The 21,516-nt window shown below is 40.0% G+C and overlaps 1 protein-coding gene and 1 long non-coding RNA gene across 2 annotated transcripts in view; one reads left to right on the top strand and one right to left on the bottom strand.

Annotated features, from left to right (window-relative positions):
- LOC144586145 (uncharacterized) overlaps positions 1-12,764 on the bottom strand; it is a 56,214-nt gene extending 43,450 nt beyond the window's left edge. The window contains exon 1 of the long non-coding RNA XR_013540897.1: positions 9,586-12,764. This is a non-coding gene — a long non-coding RNA (uncharacterized LOC144586145). The remainder of the gene's footprint in view (positions 1-9,585) is intronic.
- SPON1 (spondin 1) overlaps positions 1-21,516 on the top strand; it is a 385,887-nt gene that overhangs the window by 189,380 nt on the left and 174,991 nt on the right. The gene's annotated exons all lie outside the window — the stretch shown is intronic.

The raw sequence follows: 21,516 nt of genomic DNA, 5'->3' as shown, positions 1-21,516 counted from the left end.
TGCCGTGTATTGATGAGATCAGCACTTTAATAGCAGTAAATTAACTCAGTGCGCACTGGAAGTAGAGAGAACATCCCTGTTTCTAGATAAAGATATAATTTGGCATCAGTGTTTCCTTAATAGTTGTTCTATTGGCATGTTTTATATAAAATATCGGATTCTTTTGTTAGCTGTTTATAATAATACTCTACAACTGTTGTTACCCTTTTCTAAATTTAGCAACAGCTGTGTGCTAGGTATGTGTGAAGGACATAAAATGTGGGTATTCCTTATCTAAAAAGTTCATGTTGTAGGACGGGAAGGGGAAACAGAGGCTCAGGACTAAAAGAATTGAGTGGAACATAGGTGAAGTTTAGACAAGGGAAATCAGAGCTTGGAAAAATTACTTTTTTTGGCCTACAGTGTTCCAAATCTCACTGCTATGTTAGAGGACGTGATTTCATGGACCTCCTGCATTCAGCCAGTCATGGTTACAGCTCTTTCACAAACTTCCCCTAGGAACCTAAAGTAGTCATGAGTGGCGTCCTTCTTTGCAGACCTTCCCTGGCTCCCCATGAATGTGCTACAAGCTTATGAATAATAACACCTAAATTAGGCTATAGTGCAAATTAGGGATGGGCACAAATTTAGAAATTAATTTAAAAATAATAAAAAATTGCTAATTCATTGATCCTTATTTGTGTTCCTCCCTGACTAACACAAATCAATGAATTTTAGTGATTTTTTTTAATTTGTTGAGCTGTCAAATGGCCCCCAGGCGCCTAGAGTGACCAAAATTTAGGGAGAGACACCAAAATTTCCGAGAAGCTTGACCTCATTGTCCTTTACAGTCCCCAAGTCTGCTGCTAAAGGGTGCTTTCCTGGGTGACCCACTTTGTTGGTGTATAACTCAGATACCCAAAACTCAGATTTCACCAAACTTGGAGGGCTTGTAGGGGATAGTCGGTGGAAGTTTCTCTATATCTTTTCTGTCTCTAGGTGCCAGGGGCAGCATTTTAAAGGCTTTTAAAGGCAAAATGGATCAACAAATCGATTCATTGATTCAGCAGAAAAATTGTAAATCATAATTTGTCAACCTTGACAAACCATGAATCAAAATTAATTGCCTTTTTAAAATTTGTGCCCATGTCTAGTGCAAATAGACTACTTAATATAAATTTTCAGGACTGAACAGAGGCATTGATGCTGGCAAGATAAAGAAGGTGTTACTACTTTTCAGTTAATCATTGAGGACAAGTTAGTTGATCTTAAGGGCTGAGATTGATCAAAACTGCTGGACGATAATTCCTAGGTGTGCCTGTGTGGCCTGGAGAATTCTGGAAGCTGTGGTCCAAAATAAATAAATAACTTTTTGAACCTCTGCATCTAGTACATTTCCAAGCATATTTGTAGAGAAGCACGCGAATTTGTTTCCTATCTTTGTCCCTTCATGTAATGTGGAAAATAATAGCCAGCAAGATTAAGGAAGTGATAGAGAAATAAGTGACTTGGACTCAAATTTCCAGTATATGAAGAGAGGAGGAGCAAAATAAAGATTTAATCTCAGGTACCAGCAAGTTAGGGTGAAGAAGAAATTTAAAATATGGTATCATTATCCAAGGAGAGAATCACATAGCCCTTCCCTCCTTTGCTAGCATATGGCAGGAAGCATATACAGTTTCTTTAGAGATAATGTACTACTATCTTTAGCTTCCACATTGCCAGTGCTATGTGTCAGAGGACATACAATGTTTTTTCATGAGAGAGTAATAACAAGCGTTGGTGAACATATTCAGTAGTGTATTCTGTGTATTTGCGAAGGCTTTCACGGCCAGGATCTAATGGTTATTGTGGGTTTTTCGGGCTCTTTGGCCGTGTTCTGAAGGTTGTCCTTCCTGACATTTCGCCAGACTCTGTTCAGGAATGTTTGGTTGCTGCTTCTGATGAATCTTCCCACCTTCATATTCAAAACTGGCCCAAAATGTCCTTTCAAGTTCAACGTATTAACCAGAATCCTCTTGACATCCACGTCAGGTTTGTATAACTTGCCATGGCTAATTACAGCAACTTGGCAAGGTGCTGGCACATCTCTCAATCACATGCTTGGTCATATATCTGATTTTACAACCAAGATGTGCTATAGTAGTTCATCAATTAGCTGCAATTAACTGTAGCAAGCTAAGCAGACCATCAGTGAATACCAAGAGGATTCTGGCTATTTCCTTTACCTGGATCACTATCATCTTCTCCACAATTATTGAATTTCATTACTATTACTCCTTCCTTAAAACAAAAGATATGAATGTGGACTTCCACAGGCTAGGAAAAAGCAAAATATAGTGTGTACACTGTGTTCTCCATCCACGGAATGTCTACAGTTTTAAAAAAGTTTCTGTTTCAAAGATAAAGGACATAAAAATCTCCCTTTGGTATAATAATCTCGTTAATTATAGGGCCTGCTACAAATTCTGACATTTATTTGAGATGAAGTACTGAGTATATTAATGGTCAAGAAGGCAGTACTAAGGTGTCAACAAAGGAAAAGCTAGCTTTGTGGAGAGATATATTGATTTAATTAAATTTCTGTCATACGCCTAGAGAAACATGGCAAATTGGAGTCCACTGTATTAGTTAGATACATGAGATCTGATTCAAGTGAAGTCTTTATTAATTCTTTTCCTGAGCAAAGTCTCTGTTATTTTTGAGGTATGGTTGATCTAATACTCGGCATAATATATTGGTGTGTGGCAAAGAAATATATATATTATGATTGAGCAGTCAATGTATTTCTCAAAAACTGTAGCTCATCAGTATAACAGAGATCAGTATAACATCAGTATGACAGAGATATTGTTCTAGTATTGTGTACTATTTGAACATCAGTAGTACTGTTTGAATATGTCATGTCTACTTTTCAGTGCCGTGAACATCTAAGCTTGATTAACAAGCTGTATAGTTCCAAGTACCCAAACCTGTTGTAAATCTGAAAAATCACTACATTCCACTCTGGATGGCTTGAACTGGTAAAAATAATTTCAGAGCTATTTCACTCACCTTAAAATGGGTTATTTCAGTTTGCTGCTTTCTCAATAAAATTGGTGAATTAAATAGATTAGAATGTTTTGCAAATACACACACACACACACACACACAAAATGGTTTATTCAAAAGAATACTGGAAGATTTAAAAGCATCCACCCATATTTAGGAGAGCAGGAGAGGAGAATTAGAGATATAACAGTGCAGTTCTGTCCATTATCCTCCTAACCTGGAATAAAGACATGGAGGTCCTGCTGTAGTGCGGAATCAGGTTCTGTAGAGGGGTCTCAACGGACTCCTACCAAATTAAGGGTGAGTCCCAAGCCCCAGGCTCTCGCAATCGTGAAGACAGCGAAAACCCGGCTGGCCCACATCAGACCACCCCCGGACCTCAAGCCCCCTCCTTCTTGTTGACTGTTAGTCTGGGAGCGGCCCCAACCGATCTTCTCCCTCAAGCACTGTAATCGCAGGATCCACAGCACTGGGAGATCAGATAAGCTATACATTAACTGAGGTTGTGAGGGGGGGGGCTCACCGAACCCTGTTTTACTCACTACCCGTCACAGCATAGGGACTAGCAACACTAAATCCCATGCCTGCCAATCATCCTCTGAGGCTCCATAGGCAGCCCCCCCCCCCGAATGTCCTTAATATATAACTCCGGTTGAGCCATGCTCATTTCATGGTGATGATTCACCAATCCAAGACAATGGTATAGTGCCCGATGCACTTCGCTGTTAACACTCCTCCATGCAGTGTTAACCCACTGGCCATGCCAGCACAGTTCAGGCCTCTCCATGCGGATTCTGGTGACAATTCACCAATCCAAGGCCATTGAAACACACTTTTGGGGGCTGAGAAGTATCTGAGGCTATCTGTGGCAATTCATCCAATTGCTGACTTATTTTAGAACTCTTTTCATGGAATAGTTGTATCTTGCTAATGCTGCCTTCCACAAGAATCTGACCATATTGTAATTGTAACTCAGAAAGGCCCATCTTTGGGCCTATCCTGATCACTCACTGGCAGAGTGGACAGGATGCCAAAGGCTCTTTCTGGTGATAGCAGTCAGTTATGGAACACTGTCTCCCGATTGTGTCATCTGGTGTTTAACTGTATAAGCTCTTCAGGTTTCAGCACTACGTCAAATATTTTCTCACACGTTTCCTTTCATTTAGTCGTTTAGTCGTGTCCGACTCTTCATGACCCCATGGACCAGAGCACGCCAGGCCCTCCTGTCTTCCACTGCCTCCCGGAGTTGTGTCAATTTCATGTTGGTTGCTTCTCACACACACTATAATTAAACTGATTTTAGCCATTACTTTATTTTTCATCTGTTGCTGCTTTGGGTTGCTGTTCCTTTTTCTTTAATTCAATGTTCATGCTGGGTCATTTTCAGCTGCTTTAGTGGTTGTTTTCCCCAAAACATATTTTTGTGAGTCACTTAGAGATGTTTTCTTTTAAAATGTGGAAAAACAGTCTAAATGAATAATAATCTAAAGGAATAATCTAAACTAAATCCACAAGGACCATTAAGCAGAGCCTGATTTATGGGTGCCTTATTTGGCAAGAGAGAGAAGTATGTTTTTTTAATCTTTTTTTAAAAAATCCCTAACAGATGCTGAAGTCTGGCCCTTGCAGCTGTACACATTAAGGATTTACTTCAAAGACGTGGGTTGGTGTAACCAACAACTTCTTCACAGAGAACTTGTTTTTACGATACGATTCGATAAACCTTTATTACCATTAAACAGTGTGGACAGGGAAATAAACAGGAAAAAAACTCAGGACAAATAGGCCCAATCAACATTGATGAAGAAGTATAAAATGATGAGGAGTAATACATATTACCCGGAAAGTGGGGTAAAGGAAAGCTCAACATTATAAGGCAACAGTAAGTTTCAACCTTTCAGTTAAGTAGTTTGATCTCTTTTTAGATCATTGGCTGATTTCCTTTTCAGATCACTTCCCTAATCTTCTCCCTATTTTCTTGAGTGACCGCTGTGCTCCCCTCACTGTGGCAGTGGCAAATGACTTGTTTTTACATTTTGATGCCTGGGAGACCTCCCAAGCAAGCCTTCTGAATTACAGTGGGTCATACTTTTCCAGGGCATTAACTTTCCCCAGTCCAACCCAATGGAAGACTATTCTTCTTTCTCTGTGTGCAGTGTTGTCTTCCTCCACACATTCCCCATCACCATCTTCACAACCATGTGTCCATTTCAAGTCACAAGTACTATATCCAGGGGAAAACAGCACAAAATGAATTTTATAAAGAACACAGAAGCCAATTTCCTCCCAGTGAATCTCATACGGTTTGGATGATGCTGAATAACTTTCCCATTGCCATTCTCTAAATGAAAGCAGTGGCACAGACCATCAATATCTGCTTTTGTTTGAACCACAAATGCTGAGGATTTTCAGCCCAATTGCCCTTGCCAATTCTGAGCCCACTCGGACTGTACAGTAGAAAAGCAGTTTGCTTGCTATTGCATTGCTTGACTGAACTTCCACACTTTCTGTTCATCTTTCATCAAATGACACTACGTCTGTTGGTTTCCTTATAAGAAACCTTAAAGTGTTATCTAGGCCTTTGCAGGACTTTTGCAGCAATTGAGACCAGAATAAATGAGCTCAGACTCAACACAGGGTCACTTCTGCCATCCTATGTGAAGCAATACTTAATGAGAACATCTCAAGATGAGAGCGAGGAAAGGACATGCCATTTGCTTGACAGGAATGTGGCGAGAAGGCATGAACAGCAGTAATTTCTGGGAGGAGGGAATTGTTTATAGAAGTGGCCTAAAAATAATAGGACTGTGAGGAAGAGAATTTCTGGAAAACATGGTGATAAATAAACATCAGATTCATTCCATAGGCACTAGAGTTGAGCTCCACCTTTGGAAGTGATTTTGGATTAATTTGGAGAGAACTGAGAATTATCTGAGAAATTCTTCAAATCCAGGGGGTCATAATGAAAGTTATCTGTTCATACCCACCACCTTCTCCCATTTCAAAAAACTGTCCTTCTCTAGCCTTTCTCAGACACCATCTTCCTTTCCTTACTTGGGAGGAGATAAATTGGTGGGAGCAGCAAAGCATGAGTGACAGAACCTGATAAGGATTCCACCCCCTGCCCATTTCTCCCTAGTCTCAGTGAACAAAATTTATATGCCAACATACTGGGATAAATACGATGACTGTAATTCTTTCAAGGGTTTCTGCACTTGCTTCTCAGATTATCATAGGATAACTTTGTCTGTAATTCTTTCAACAAACGTGCGGGTAAACAGTAAAATGCCAGCAGATGGCATGGATGGCATGTGGCAAGTCTGCATCAGAAATAAATGAGTCTGTGTTACTGACTCTGTGTCACCACAGAGAAAATCCTTTGACCACTTATTCACACTACTCTTGTGCTACCTGGTCTGGGTGCCTGCCAGCTGGGTCAGTGTACCAGTGATTGGGAAAGCTTCTTAGAAGCCTTTTACCCAAGACCCTCTGAGCCGCTTGCTCCTTGGTACTTCAGAGAGAACAAAACAGGCAGCTTCCTGGGTGCAAACCACCCCTGCAAGGTAGAAATTTGAAAACCCACAAAAAATGTTCCAAAACCTCCAAGTTCATAAGATGCAACCTCTCCAGCTGTCTAAATGAACATGCAGCTGTAAAATGTTGTAATTTTATTGAATAAAGGTTAGTAAAACACATAGGTTCAGCAAAAGGCTTAATGATTCTAGTGAAATTAATTTAACATGAAGCAGTTCCTTATTACAGAAAAAAAATAAAAGCAGCTTCAGCATTTCAGGCAGTTAGGACTCATTCCACAGAAAATAATAAAGCTATCAAATTCTAAGCTATACTAACAACAATTCATAGTTCCAAAGCATAAGCAAAGTTCAGCATGAGGGTAGATACATGTTGAAGAAAGCATGAAGAAGCTTATTACTTCTAGCTAGCTGCTACTCAACTAAGTCATTGTTCCACCTAACCTTATATCCCATCATTCTTTCATGAGCTGGCTAAAGCCTCCCACCAATCAGATGAATCCAATTAATTGGTTTCTGCTGCATGAGCTCTTCCAGGATCTCCACAAGTTCAAACCATCAGCATATCATGAGAAGCCAAGCACTGGCTTCTTCTCAGAAGACATTTCAAGGGCTTGGATAAGGTTTCACAGTCCTTCAGGGTGATTAACCCCTTTTCTGCTAAATTCATCACAGTCTGCACCAGAAATACATTTGGGTGGAAGTCTGCACTATGATCAGGCTATTTGCTGTCAGTACAGGCAGAGACCTTTCAACCTTCCAGAGAGAAAGAAGTATGCAGAATTATACTTGCTTCTTCTAAGGCCTTTGATGGCACTTTAATTTACATTAAATAGTTTAATTTCTATCTTTGGATCTGGTACTGAGGAAAGATGTTGATTTCAAATTCAATAGCTTGTCAATAGTGTGGAAACATTTAATAGTCTTAATAGCTCCTTGGAGTTAAATTAGTTTCTTGAAACCTATTGGGCATTAAGGTGTTTGTTTTGAATGCATCTCGGTGACAGTAGTATTGAGCCAGAATGCATGGGAATATATCAATTTTATGGGTATCTACTAACTAATTATGCTTCTCTTTGCTTCCTTTGTTTCTACTGCATTAATAGCACTGTGTAAAAATAAAAACAGAGGTTGTAAAAACATCATCTGACAAAGCCATTGACATCTCTTTGTATTTTTTTTAAACAAACACCTATGCATTCCTAGAAACTGCTGACAAGATTTAGCAAGGAACAGAAGATAATTAAGAAGAGAATGACTATTTAAGTCATAATATTGTCTGTTATTATACTTTTTGAAATACTTTTTCCATCTATTGTTCTTCACTGCTTTTTATCTTTTGACAGATAGATGATGGAGAGAGATAGAGAAAAAAAGTTAACAGAAAATATAGGAGAACAATGTGTGTGTGTGTGTGTGTGTATATATATATATATGTACATATACCAACTGATGTGTCCAAATAATGAATGGTCTATGCTGGATCAGACCAAAGGCTATTCAGTATTTATTTACCTTGTTAAATTGCTCCTCTGTTCTCGAGTTGATTGATGTTAACTTGATACTTTAATTCTATCCTTCTGTTCCATTGGATTAGCACATTATTATGTTAAATGTATAAAGTTACTTGCTAAATACAAGTAGTTGAGTGATCTGTGCTTATTGATGAAACCATGTCCTGTGATGCAACCCTGAGGCATCTGTTGTTACTGGCAGACCTGACTGTGGCACTTTGTGAATATCAAACACAGCTTCAGAATTGCTAACATCACAGTTCTGTATAGGTCTGGTCATTTGTTAATTGTTCAACAGAGGTATCAGTACAGAAACATTCATGGTATTATAGAATTGTTAATCTAGATCTTTCTTTGTCCCAGAGTGTTGTATGGGATTTTATGCCTTTTTTTCTTTCCTCCTTTGGGATTTCCTAACAAGATATCCTCATCCTCAGTTTCTTCCCATGAAATCCTGTCCATAATTCTTTATACTATGTAGGAATTGATGCCATGCTCTCCAGTATTCCTGATCACCACCTAAATAAGTCTTCCTGCATACAATTAAGTTTGACAGTCCTGCATTGCCTATGCCTTAAGTATGCCCCTCCACAGGTTTTTGTATCTGTTGTTCTTGTCAATTTCAGGCCCTATTGATGGTCCATGTCAAAGGGTTACCTACATGCACTGACCAGCACAACTGTTTGAAAATGACCGTTTGTAAAAGTCTGAAATTGATGAAAACAATAAAGAATTACATTTCCAGGCATATTTGGAAGTGCCTATTTCACTTTTGACAAATATATCCATAGCTAATTTTAACTGTTGTACCCATAAACCTCTCCTCTCTTTGGGGTACGTCAATGACCTTTTTTGATTTGGACCCATGGGAAAAAATCCCTCTAGAAATTCCATCAGGATTTCAATAACTTTCACATGAACATCAACCCCATGCTGGAACAATCTACACAACATGTACATTTTCTAGACACCACATCTTAGCACCACACTGTACAGAAAACCCACCAAACAATACACCTACCTACATGCTTTCATTCTGAGCACATGACAAAACCAAAATATTGTCTACACTCAGCGTCTCAGATACAATTGCAGCTGCCTGGACCCATACAAGGGAGACTCCAGACTCAAGGATCACGTTCCTCAGACTATGATACCCACCCAATAATATTGAGGAATAAATTAACAAAGCAAATGGAAACCCAGAAGTAACCTACTGCAGGACATACCCAGAAGAGAAAATGACCAAACACCACTAGTTGTCACCTACACCTACAGATCATCCTTGACAACAATATTTCACTCTCCCAAGCCCTTGGTTGCAGATCTATAATTGCGTACAGACAACCCCCAAATCTCAAGCAACTATGTAACTTCATTTTTGTTAACCTTTCCAAATGTTCCACTGATCTAGAAGGTGTATCTAGATAATATTTTTTTACTTAACACATTATTTTATTGGGCACTTAAGAGTATACTGAAGGTTAGTTCAGACTAAAGTTACTCACCTTATGTCTCGTGGATAAGATATGTTATCTGTGTCTTGTCCTATTGGTTTCCAATCCTATTTTCTTGATCTTGGATCTGGTCCTAAATACTTGCATTCACAGAGCTAAATAACTAGATAAAAAAAGAAAAAGGTCAAGCTACAAGCTTAAAATATGGACTTTTTTTTCCCTTTTCTTTCTTTTTGGAACCCACCTTTATGAGTCCCTTCGCAAAGAACCAAGAACACACTTGGAATACAAATCTTTAACAGGAACCTGCTGTTAATGCTATTTAAGCAGCTTTCCTGGCAGCTCAAGTGAAATCGTTATCCAAACACAGTTCTAAGAGATGTTTATGGACTAAACATTTAAGCCCAGAAAATGCTTTAGAAAAACTATGTCGCCTTATTTTGGAAGCACTTTCCCGACTGCTGGCATCGTTAGAGTTCGCTGTCCTGGTGTGGCTAGAATGAAGTTTCAACAGCTTTTCCCATCATTAACCAGCCCTTTCAAGAGACTATAAACATGGTCATTAAGGTTTACTGTGAGTCAGAACTTAGGGTCTTAAGATTTTTAACCCAGGAGTTCATGCTTTTTACAATGAAAACATATCTATTCTTTCTCTATGTAAAGTACCTGGATATATTTCTCTCATTATTTCCCTATATAATGGGTCTTTCAGTGTTTCCAGATATCTTTAGTACTGTTGAGATGTTGCTCTTAATCAGTGAGCTGGAGATAAGGCAGCAGCTATGTTTCCAAACAGTATGACATAAAGTCCTTTATTTTCTTTTTTTAATATATTTTTTAATATTTTATTTTTAACAAAGGGTGACAAAAAGGAAAAGGGGATTGAGGTTAAGGGGGAAAAGGAGAAACAATGACATACTAACATCCATTCTATACATATTGCCATGTCAAAATTCCAAATTGCTCTTTTTACTATTTTCTGCCTTCCAAATTTAAGTTCTCATTTCAATGTATGCTCTTTATACGATGTCTGTTTACTCAATCAATTTATAGAATAAGTCCCATCTTTCAGTTGCCTTTTTGTACAGGACAGTCCTTCATCACTTCTGATAAAATGTCCATTTCCGCTGTTTCCCGTATCTTCTCTATAAGATCTTCTTGTTTCGGTACCGTCGGACTTTTCCAATTTTTGACATATAGAATTCTGGCTGCAGTGACTATGTATATAACTATATACTCCTTTGTCTTATCTATGTTATCAGGTATCATACTCAATAAAAACAGTTCTGGGGTTAATGGCACCTTACAGAGCAATATTTGTTGCAACACAGCATGTACTGTTTTCCAATACTGTTTCGCTACTCTGCATGACCACCACATATGATAATAGCTTCCCGCATGTGCTTCACATTTCCAACACACATTTGATACATCTGTATACATCTTCGACAATTTTTCTGGAGTCATATGCCACCTGTAAAACATCTTGTATATATTCTCCTTAAAATTAACCGATCTTGTAAGCTTTATATTATTTTGCCATATTTTGAACCATTGATCAACATCAATATTATGCCCTATGTTTTGTGCCCACTTAATCCTACATTCTTTAACCATTTCATCTTGCATTTTGATTTCTAACAGATAGAGTCCTTTATTTTTCATTGCAGTCCTATTGTATACCATCTGAGTGAGAAAAGTAAAACATAGTTGAGTTCCGTAATTACATGTTTCTTGTGACATGGTTACGTTCTACTTATTTTCCCACCATCCCCTTAACTGTTTCCTGGGAAGACTCTTTAGCACTATTTCCACAATGTTTTCCATTTTTCCTGATTATTTCCATTTAGGAAGGGAGAAGCAGTGCTTTCTTTCAGCACTGCTTCCTCTTGAATGGTGTGGAGGAAAGGCAGTTAAAAGGAAGGGGTATTTGTCTACTGGATAAATAACTGCCTTTCCACTAGAGTTGTCAGGTACAGACACTTGACGGAACAGAACATAACAAAGACTGAGGGAAAGTGTTGCCCCATCTCCAGAGGCAGGTAAAAAGTGATCAAATGCTATCTTTTTCCTGGAACAGTGTCGGTTTAGTGCAATTTAATCTAATTTTTTGTAAAAAAAAAAATGAAGCTCAGGCTGCGGTTTAGGAGTGGCCAGCCAGACTTGGAGTGGGTGGGAGCTTCCCCCCCCCCCCCGCCTACACTCTTAACAGAGCATAAATCCAGGGTTTGGGCTAACTTGGTCTCTCCGTCATAAAGAACAAGCCCATCTTCTTGTGGTTTTCAAGGAAGTGATTTCACATTGTTTCCATTTGGGTCTTTTCAAATGGTTTTAAATACCATTAGGATCCTGTCTGAAGTAAAGTAGTGGGGGAAGTACAAAATACATTACATCACATAAAACTGTGATTTAAAAGAACATATTCTTGTGCATCCCACACCTCTCTCTCTCTCTCTTCCTGCCATTCATTCTCTTTCACTACCGAGGACTCTTCATCCCCTTTTGGTCTGGTCACTCTGATTCCAGCAGAAGAAGGTGGCATCTGGAAAAGAAACTCCCTCAGCACACTCTGCTCCATTGTTACACGGTCAGAAGTTCCTTTGACTAGACTTGGCAACCCTCCTGTACCAGCTGGTTCCTGGGACCTCTGCTTACAAAATGGAAGGATGAATCTAGAGTCTGACATAGCCAGTCATTCTCTGTACTTGGGCAGGTGTGGCCCGTGGAGCTTCCTACGTATCACCCTGACATGGGTTCATCACCACTTGTTAATTCACAGTAATTCATCAGTTACCACCCCATGCCTTGCAGTGAGGCTTCTGGGTGGAAAGACAAGCTCAGCTTTCCATTCTCAGCCTCCCAATGGTCTTATAACCACTTTCTACTCCACACCCAGCATCTTATCTTGTAGTCACTGCTAGCTAGGGGGACCTCTGTGGCAAAAGAAAAGGTTGCAACTTCACACTTCCAGCCTGTCCAGAGGGACACTTTCTGCAATGATTTTGCCATGTCAGGTGCGAAAGATTAGAAATGACTAGTTAAAATTTTGCAGGTTACTTATTATTAATTATTATACGTAACCTCTTAGGGTGAAGTGTGAAGTGTCCAGATTGTTCAATAACTAATTTACAAAATGACTGCAATATAATGGGAACTCATTTCACCCCTTTTGTGGTGTGACTGTAGCTGTTTTACGTAGTTGCATAGTTAAGGACCATGTGTGACTCCTCTCCCCACTGAGTTATTGGTTAGAAGTGGTAGTCGTGTGACTGTGCTGGCATATCAGACCAAAGCCATATATATATATATATATATATATATATATATATATATATATATATATATATATATATATATATATATATATATATATATATATATATATATATATATATATATATATATATATATATATATATATATATATATATATATATATATATATATATATATATATATATATATATATATATATATATATATATATATATATATATATATATATATATATATATATCTATATATCCTCACGTACAGTGGGGTCTTGACTTGAGAACTTAATCCGTATTGGAAGGCGGTTCAGAAGTCAAAAAGTCTGTAAGTCAAGTCTCCATTGACCTACAGTGCATTGAAAACCGATTAATCCCATAACAGGCCGTTTTTATTCCATTTTGGTTTTTTTCTGGTCTGTAAGTCAAATCTCAGTCTGCAAGTCAAACCTAAATTTTGCGGCCAGAGAAGTCCGTAACTCAAAAAGTCTGTAAGTCAAGCCGTCTGTAAGTCAAGGGTCCACTGTATGTCCACTAAAGCTCACCTTAAAATATAGCAATTAATCATTAAGATGTACAATGTTTTTATCTTTTTAATTTATATCCGGATTCTTCGCTATGCGGGAGGGGAAAACCCATAGGAACGCATTAAACTCCGTTTAATGCGTTCCTGTTGGGGGAAAACTCACCGCTAAGCGAAGAATCCCGATCCGGCCGCCATTTTCACTGCCTCGGTAAGCGAGGCGTGAAAACGCTGCGGGCGGCCATTTTCCCCCAGCCGGGCAGTGCTTGCTTCGGCTGTGGATGCCTCCCCGCAGGTTGCGCCGCCCAGCTGGGGGGAAAAGGTTCAGGGCGCCCACGGTGGACGCTTCGCCGGAGGTTGCTCTGAAGCCAGGCTTCAGAGCAACCTCCGGCGAAGCGTCCACCGTGGGTGCCCTGAACCTTTGCCGCCTTCTCCCCCCAGCTGGGCAGGGCTTGCCTCCGAGCACCGGCGGTGGACGCTTTCCCGGAGGTTGCTCTGAAGGCTGCGCCTCCCAGCTGGGCGGCGCTGCCTTCAGAGCAATCTCAGCCTCCACCGGGGGTGCTCGGAAGCAAGCCCCGCCTAGCTGCGGGGCTTGCCTCCGAGCACCGGCGGTGGACGCTTTCCCTGGAGGTTGCTCTGAAGGCTGCACCTCCCAGCTGGGAGGTGCAGCCTTCAGAGCAACCTCCAGGGAAAGCGTCCACCGCCGGTGCTCGGTAGCGCTTGCCTCCGAGCACCGGTGGTGGACGCTTTCCCTGGAGGTTGCTCTGAAGGCAGCCCCGCCCAGATGGGCGGCGCTGCCTTCAGAGCAACCTCCAGGGAAGCGTCCACCACTGGCGCTCGGAGGCAAGCACCGCCCACCTGGGGGGAAATGGTGCCTATGGGGAAAAATCGCAAAGCGATTTTTCCGCATAGGGGCCATCGGTATGCGATCGCTTTTGCGATCGCACAATCCGCATCGGTATGCGGATTCGTCATTAAACGGTGCACTCGTTATACGAGGCACCACTGTATATATATAAATATAAATTAAAAAGATAAAAACATTGTACATCTTAATGACTAACTGCTATATATATATATATATATATATAAATTAAAAAGATAAAAACATTGTACATCTTAATGACTAACTGCTATATTTTAAGGTGAGCTTTAGTGGACATACGTGAGGGTATGAACTTGTTCACAAATAGCAGTTAGTCTTTAAGGTGCCATGACATTTTTGTTTTCTTTATTTTTTTCTTTTTCTTTTGGTTTTGCTCTGACCTCCTACTGAGTTGTATTTTCCCCATAGGATAAAACTACTCTTTTGGTTACTTTTGGATAACAAAAAATTAAAAGAGTCTCTCTCTCTCTCTCTCCTTCTGTCTTAGAGATTTTACACCAGTTACAACTCTTTAGGGTGAAGTGTGGCTTTGCTGGTTGAATCATACGCTGAAAAATAATATATGTATATTTTAAAAAATTGTAAGTATAATCGGTAACTAATTACTTGGGGGTCTTAAAATGGTACTGCAGCTAATTGATTTTTTAAAAGTAATTTTTCTCACTCTTTAAGTCTGTAACCCCAAGCAAAGCAATAGTTATGTTTAGGAAAAGTAATGATTCATGCTGAATCTCTCTCTCTCTCTCTCTCTCTCTCTCTCTCTCTCTCACACACACACACACACACACACACACACACACACACACACACACACACATGCACTTTCACTCCTCCAAACATCAGAATAGCATGAAAAAAAGAGCACAGAATAAGGACTATATATTAACATATAACTTGTATGTGAACAAAGCGCAGCTTGTAGATTGGAAGAAACATTGCATCTGTATTGATATACTCTACCTAGCTTTATTATCATTATTCTTAGTTCACCATTTTGAGAAGTTCCCATAATCCCTTTTTTAAGAAATCATAAAATGCTTCTTCATTCACATACCATTTTTGGAGAACTTTCTATTGTGCCTCCACTCAAGTATTTGTGTGCTTAAAAACTTAATGGAGAGGAAACAGACATAAAGCCAAGGAAATGACATTAAAAAGCATTAAAACAGCAATGAAGTAGGTGATAAAAGCTAACACACAAAATATGTGTCTCTTATGGAACTCATTATGATTAGTGATGGGCGAACTCCTCAGTTCAGTTCAGAATTGGTTTGGCATATATGAGAACTGCTTGAAGAAGCGTATCTGTTGTACAGCCTCCAAAATAGTCTGCACACTGCCATAAGCGCCACATGGACCCTGCTGAGAAGTCAAGTCCAATTGGTGCACCCCAAGGGGCTAGATCTGGCTTGAGGTTCTCCAGTTGCTGATCTCTAAACTTCATCAACTCTTGGCTTGATTCAGCAATGCAGCTGTTATAATATGACCAAACTGGAATCTCTTTAAGAGTTCAGTGCTCTGTCAATCCCAGGTGACTCTTTCAATTTTGGGAATTATTATTATTGCTGTTATAAAGTGTATAATAATAGTTTACCATTAAAAACAATTGTAATGTCTGTCTTTGCTAGTGATTTCCTATTGTCATTGCCATTATTATTATTATTATTATTATTATTATTATTATTATTATTATTATTATTATTATTATTATTATTATTATTATTATTATTATTATTATTATTATTATTATTATTATTATTATTATTATTATTATTATTATTATTTATATCCTGCCCATTTAGACCGAAGTCTACTCTGGGCGGCTAACAGCGATATTAAAATAAAATAAAACAACAATATAATTCACTAGAGAATGGCAAAATAAGTTAGGTATCGACAGGAGGGAAGGCCTGTTTGAAGAGCCAGGTCTTAAGTTGGCTCTTAAAAACGCCCAGCGAGGGAGCCAGACAAATTTATGGGGGAGATTGTTGCAGAGCCGAAGGGCTACTGCCAAGAAGGCCCGCTTTCTTGTTCTTTCCCTTCGGGCCTCAGCATTAGGCCCCTCAGCCACCCCTCCTGGCTAGAGCAAGTGATACAAGTAGCTCTAGATGGGAGAAGGCATTCCGCCAGATATTACGGTCCTAAACCATTTAGGGCTTTATATGTCATCATTAATACTTTGAAATCAGTGCGGAAATGAACAGGTAGCCAATGCAAGGCCGCCAGAGTAGGGGAGATATGTTGATGTTTTCTCACCCCAGAAAGAAGTCTGGCCACCGCATTCTGCACCATTTGAAGCTTCTGCATCAATCTCAAAGGTAGCCCCATGTAGAGTGCATTACAGTAGTCTAATCTTGGGACTACAAGTGCATGAACCAGAGTGGTGAGGGCCCTGACATCAAGATAGGGATGCAGCTGGGCAATCCACCAAAGATGGAAGTAGGTGGTGTGAGCCACTGATACTACCTGAGTTTCCATGGTAAGCGCCGGATCAAGATACAAACCTCAGCCTTCATGGTGAGAGTCACCATGAGTCGCCTCAGCTGAAACTGAGGGAGTGCCATGCACTTACTATTTTCAGCAGCTCAAAGGAAGGTTCATTTTCCTCATAGAAATTACTCTATGTCCTGGATTTTAATTATGCAAATCTTTTTTAAAAACCTGGCTTCCTTTAGCTGTTCTTTTGCCTTCCACCTCAGTTCATCAGGCAGAAGCTTCCATTTAAGTTAAGCAAAAGGGAAGGGTGCTGTTCTACATACTGGTTTTAGGTGTCGAACTAATGCAGATTGTAGGTGAGCTCAGGGATCAGATACAAGATTCTGTCTTTTACTTCCAGTTGTACAAGAAGGATGCCTTTAGAGAAGCTTGTTTTGCACTCTGATACTAATTTTGCAAGACAGCTAAGTTCACTTCAGGATACAAAACCTGGAGAATTTCACATCATCCATAAATAAGTGTGTGACACATTTTCAAATTGATTTTTCCTGAAAAATGCAAGCACTCATCTGTCAATAAAAGCCACCCCAGCTGAGATGACACCACCAGGCCTCCTCCTCCACCATTTCTCAACGGGAAAATTTACCTTGAGGGAAGGGGATAAATGTGTGAGTGGGAGCTGATCACAAAGCTAGAAGGCATTTCCACCAGTGGGAACTAGTCTGTGAAGTGTTTTTTTTTCCTGTTAGGAGTCCTAAAGGTTGACTATATGCTCCGGAATCTGGAGCAGAAGATGGTATCTGTGAGTAATTTGCTTGGATACAAATTGTAGTGCCAGAAATGACTGCAACTCAAATATGGAAATCTACACCTGGTTATCCCAAACTTTCTTCATGTCAGCAGTATAATTTTGGGTGGAGGAAGGATAGACACCTCTGTAGCCAGTCTCCCTTTTTAGGTGGGGCATTTGGGAGCGGAACATAACATCAACCAATCCCCTCTCTCACTGGTGGAGAGAATGTGAAAACCATACTAGGCAAAGGGAGTCAGCAGTGACTTTCTCCTTCACTCATCCTCCATGCAGAGGGAATGTTAACATACATAATGGGCTTTGTAAAGGGCATGTCAACAAAAAGCAGATTTAAGCAAGGAGTAAGATCACATTGCAATACAAATACAGCTAGGTATCTAGGGAGCGAATCTCTGAGAACAATATGTTAACAGTCCTGCTGAAGCAAATGAGATTGTCTCCTTAACTATATACCATGTAACAGATGTCCTTTCATAACATAAAATGCTTTATAAACATGAAAGAAATATTTCTGAGCAGTGGGTTCACAAATAAACATTTTTAAGAGATAAAAAATCCATTAACACTTAAATACATTTCAGAATAATTTTATTTTTTTTCCTAACATTAGTACACGTTTATCAAAGCTCTGTTGTTTTGCTCAAATGCAAGAACAAACAGAGATGGGATTTTTTTTTGAGAAATAAGCACACTTTTGGGAAGTCTTCTGCATGAAATTTTCTTGTGCATTCATCTGCCTTATCCACTGTTGTTTTTTTTCAAGGACTATGATCTGGGGGCATTCATTGTCATGTCATGTCTAAAATTAAAAAGACAAATTTCCAAACAAATCCTAGTGCTGAAAGCTAACTTGGGAGAGTACCACCATTTGTCCCATTGCAGGTGGTTATTGTGTTGCTGGTGATGGAAAGTGTGGCTTGTTACCTTCCACCTGAAAATTTAGGCTGGTCATCTCTTGCTCATGTCCAATGGGTGGTGGCAAAATAATGAAAACCAAAATGGTTTGGATTTTGGTTCCTGTCCAGTAGGGCAGGCTACCTACTCCTGTTGCCCCTTACACTGATGCTGCTATCAAACCACACTGCCATCACGCCACTGTGCTGTTGCCACCACATTGCCCTGTGCAAGGGAACGTGGTACTTCAGGTGTTCTAGGCTGCTTTGCAAAGAGCTTTGCAGGTCCTAAGCAGCCCTTCAAAGTGTTCCCAGAAATGGATGGCGAGCAAGCGAAGAGGTCACAATGAGGAGATCATGTTTTATGTCAAATAGTAGTAGTCAACACTCTGCTTGACCCTCCTGGACAAGCTGAAATTTCTAAACAAGCTTCAATGGTAAAGCTGAGTCTTCATGGAAAATGTGACCTTTATCTAGGAAAGATTTAGTCTCTATTCCCTTACCGGTCATTTCTCTGACCACAGATACCTCAGTCTTATCTAGATGAAGCTTCAATCTGTTTTCACCAACTATAACTTCTATTGGACACTGGTTTAAAACTAAAACAGCTTTCTAGAATTTAGATGGAAGGTAGAGTTAGAACAGGATGACATCACCATTCTGATGGCACTGAACTCCCATCACCTTAAATAGTCTGGAGAGCAGGATAGAATGTGTGTGTCTCCCAATGGCCAGTGGCCATGACTCAAATAAGAGTTTCCAGCATCATTTACAAAATTTGCCCACTCCAGAAAGGATCAGAGTATCAAATACTGTTTCCAACCTTCATCAGAGGGTGTGAGTGCATTGACAGATACCATGGGAAATGCTCTGGGATTAGAATGGTCTGATTCACATTATTTTCCACTGACGACATGATGTACAACTCCAACGGTTTAGGGCCTCGATATTTGGCGGAACGCCTTCTACCACCAAGATCTACCCGTGTCACTCGCGCGAGCCAGGAGGTGAGGCTGAGGAGCCTAACGCCGAGGGAGGCCCAGAAAGAAAAGACAAGAAATCGGGCCTTCTCGGTGGTGGCTCCTCACTTCTGGAATAACCTTCCCCCTGATATTCGCGCGGCCCCCTCGCTGGGTATTTTCAAAAAGCAACTAAAAACATTGATGTTTCGGCAGGCCTTCCCCCCCCCCCCAGTTAATTCCTGACTCCTCTTTCCTTCTCTCTCCTAGTGTTTTATCCAATTGTTGAAAGTTTCCCTCTTTGTACAATGGTTTTTATTATTGTTGTTCCCTTTGTTGTGAGCCGCCTAGAGTGGTCAATCGGCTAGATAGGCGGGATATCAAATAAATAAATAAATAAATAAATAAATAAATAAATAAATAAATAAATAAATAAGTGCATCGGCCTGGAGTTTTCCTCCTCCCCAACCTATACTCCTCACTTCTACCCCTGCTACTGGGACCTCTATTTTTTTTTTAAATCAAATGCCTTCATGTGAATTCAGACAGTGTGATCACTTGAGCTGAAGCACAAATGTTTGTAGCCACTGTATTTAAAGGCATTCCAGCCAGCTTCAGCAGCTGTGAGAGAGGCAGGGTGGCAGGGAACGTGGCTGCTGTTTTATTAGGCAAAACTCAAAGGGAAAAAAAAAAAACAGACAAAAACTTTGTGGCACTCTAAAGACTGTGACTTCCGCATTGGCTTCAGCATCGTTATCATATTGTTTTAAAATATCAAATGCCCTGGTTTCTCCTTTTCACTTTGGCACACATGTAAAACTCTTCCATCCCTATAAAGAAATTAAGTATTTTGTGGATGAATTCTTAAATGATGTCTTAAAATTCTATCTGCCCCCCATTGGCTAAATTCTATAGAGAGAACTATAGGATATATCATGCCTTGCTGCTATGAATGAAATAGGGCTGACTGAGGCTGCCATTTTATTAACAGGAAAATCCACAAAAAGTAGAAGAGCCTTTTTCTGAGTATATATGCATATGACTGCATTGTAGAGATGGGCACAAACCTTAGTTCAAAGGTTTTTGTTGGCTGTCAACATGGTACCATAGATGGCCCCAACCTGGCTCCCCCACTCAACAGTTGGCATGTGCTGCTATTCTCCCGCTTTTTGCATAATTGTCCACTCGTGGCAGAGATTTCCCTTCTCCACCTCCTCCAGCAGCTGCCCACTCAAAGGCAGCACTGTAGGCTTCCTTGCCCCATCTCTTTATCTGAGCAGGTGGCTGCTGGAGGATGCAGAGAAGGGAAGTCTGCTCCTGCTGTGACTGAATGATTGCACGAAGAGCGGGAGAAGAGCAGTGTGTGCTGACTAGTGAGTGGGGTAATGGGCCTGGGGTGTGCGTGAGGGAAGGGAATGAATGGCACTTCTGGTGCTGTGCAGACAAACCATCATGAACCACTGAACCAAGGGTCATGCCCATAACTGTTACATAGCATATGAACTTTCCCTGCCAGTAACCATCTTTTCTGGCTGATGTAGGCTGGTAATTATCTGCAGCAAGTAAGAAGAGCCTGATCAATGCATTAGATGGTGCACAATTTCCCCTTGCCTGCTTAGTGTCTTGAGGCAGTGCTTGAATTTCAAAATTCAAATGTTTTCTGTAATTTGTGAAATAAACATTAGGAGATACTCAGTATTAGAGCAAGAAGGCAAGCAAAATACAAAACAAAAATAAAACAAAACACCTTCCAACATGATTAAACATTTTGGAGATAAGTTTTTCTTGGCCACATTCTAATGGGGGAGGGAAGAGTGAGTGCATGAGTGAGTTAGAGAGAGAGATTAAGTTGGGGCTGAACAGCAGATGGGCCAGATGATGGGTAAAAATTTTTGGCAAAGTGTTTTATCTGTTTGTTTTGAATTATGACAGATAAAACCTAAAATGATAATGGCACAAGGCAGACAAAACTGAGGGAAACAGCTGCAAGACATGTCAACAAAGTTATTTAAACTGAGCTTAATTTGAGTCATAAAAAAGAATGTGATGGCTGGTTTCAGAATTAACAGGAGGGAGCAGGGAATTTGTGGCAGGGAATAAATGTCTGTGACTTGGTAGCTTAGAGGCCTGAGTAATTAAGCAAACTTATGGTGAACATCTGGACAATGTGGAGATCTGACTACAGAGGGAGATAAAAAGATGATT

Source organism: Pogona vitticeps, chromosome 1 (genome assembly GCF_051106095.1).
Source record: "Pogona vitticeps strain Pit_001003342236 chromosome 1, PviZW2.1, whole genome shotgun sequence".
In the NCBI taxonomy this organism is placed as follows: Eukaryota; Metazoa; Chordata; class Lepidosauria; order Squamata; family Agamidae; genus Pogona; species Pogona vitticeps.
This window is presented reverse-complemented; position numbering and strand designations above follow the sequence as displayed.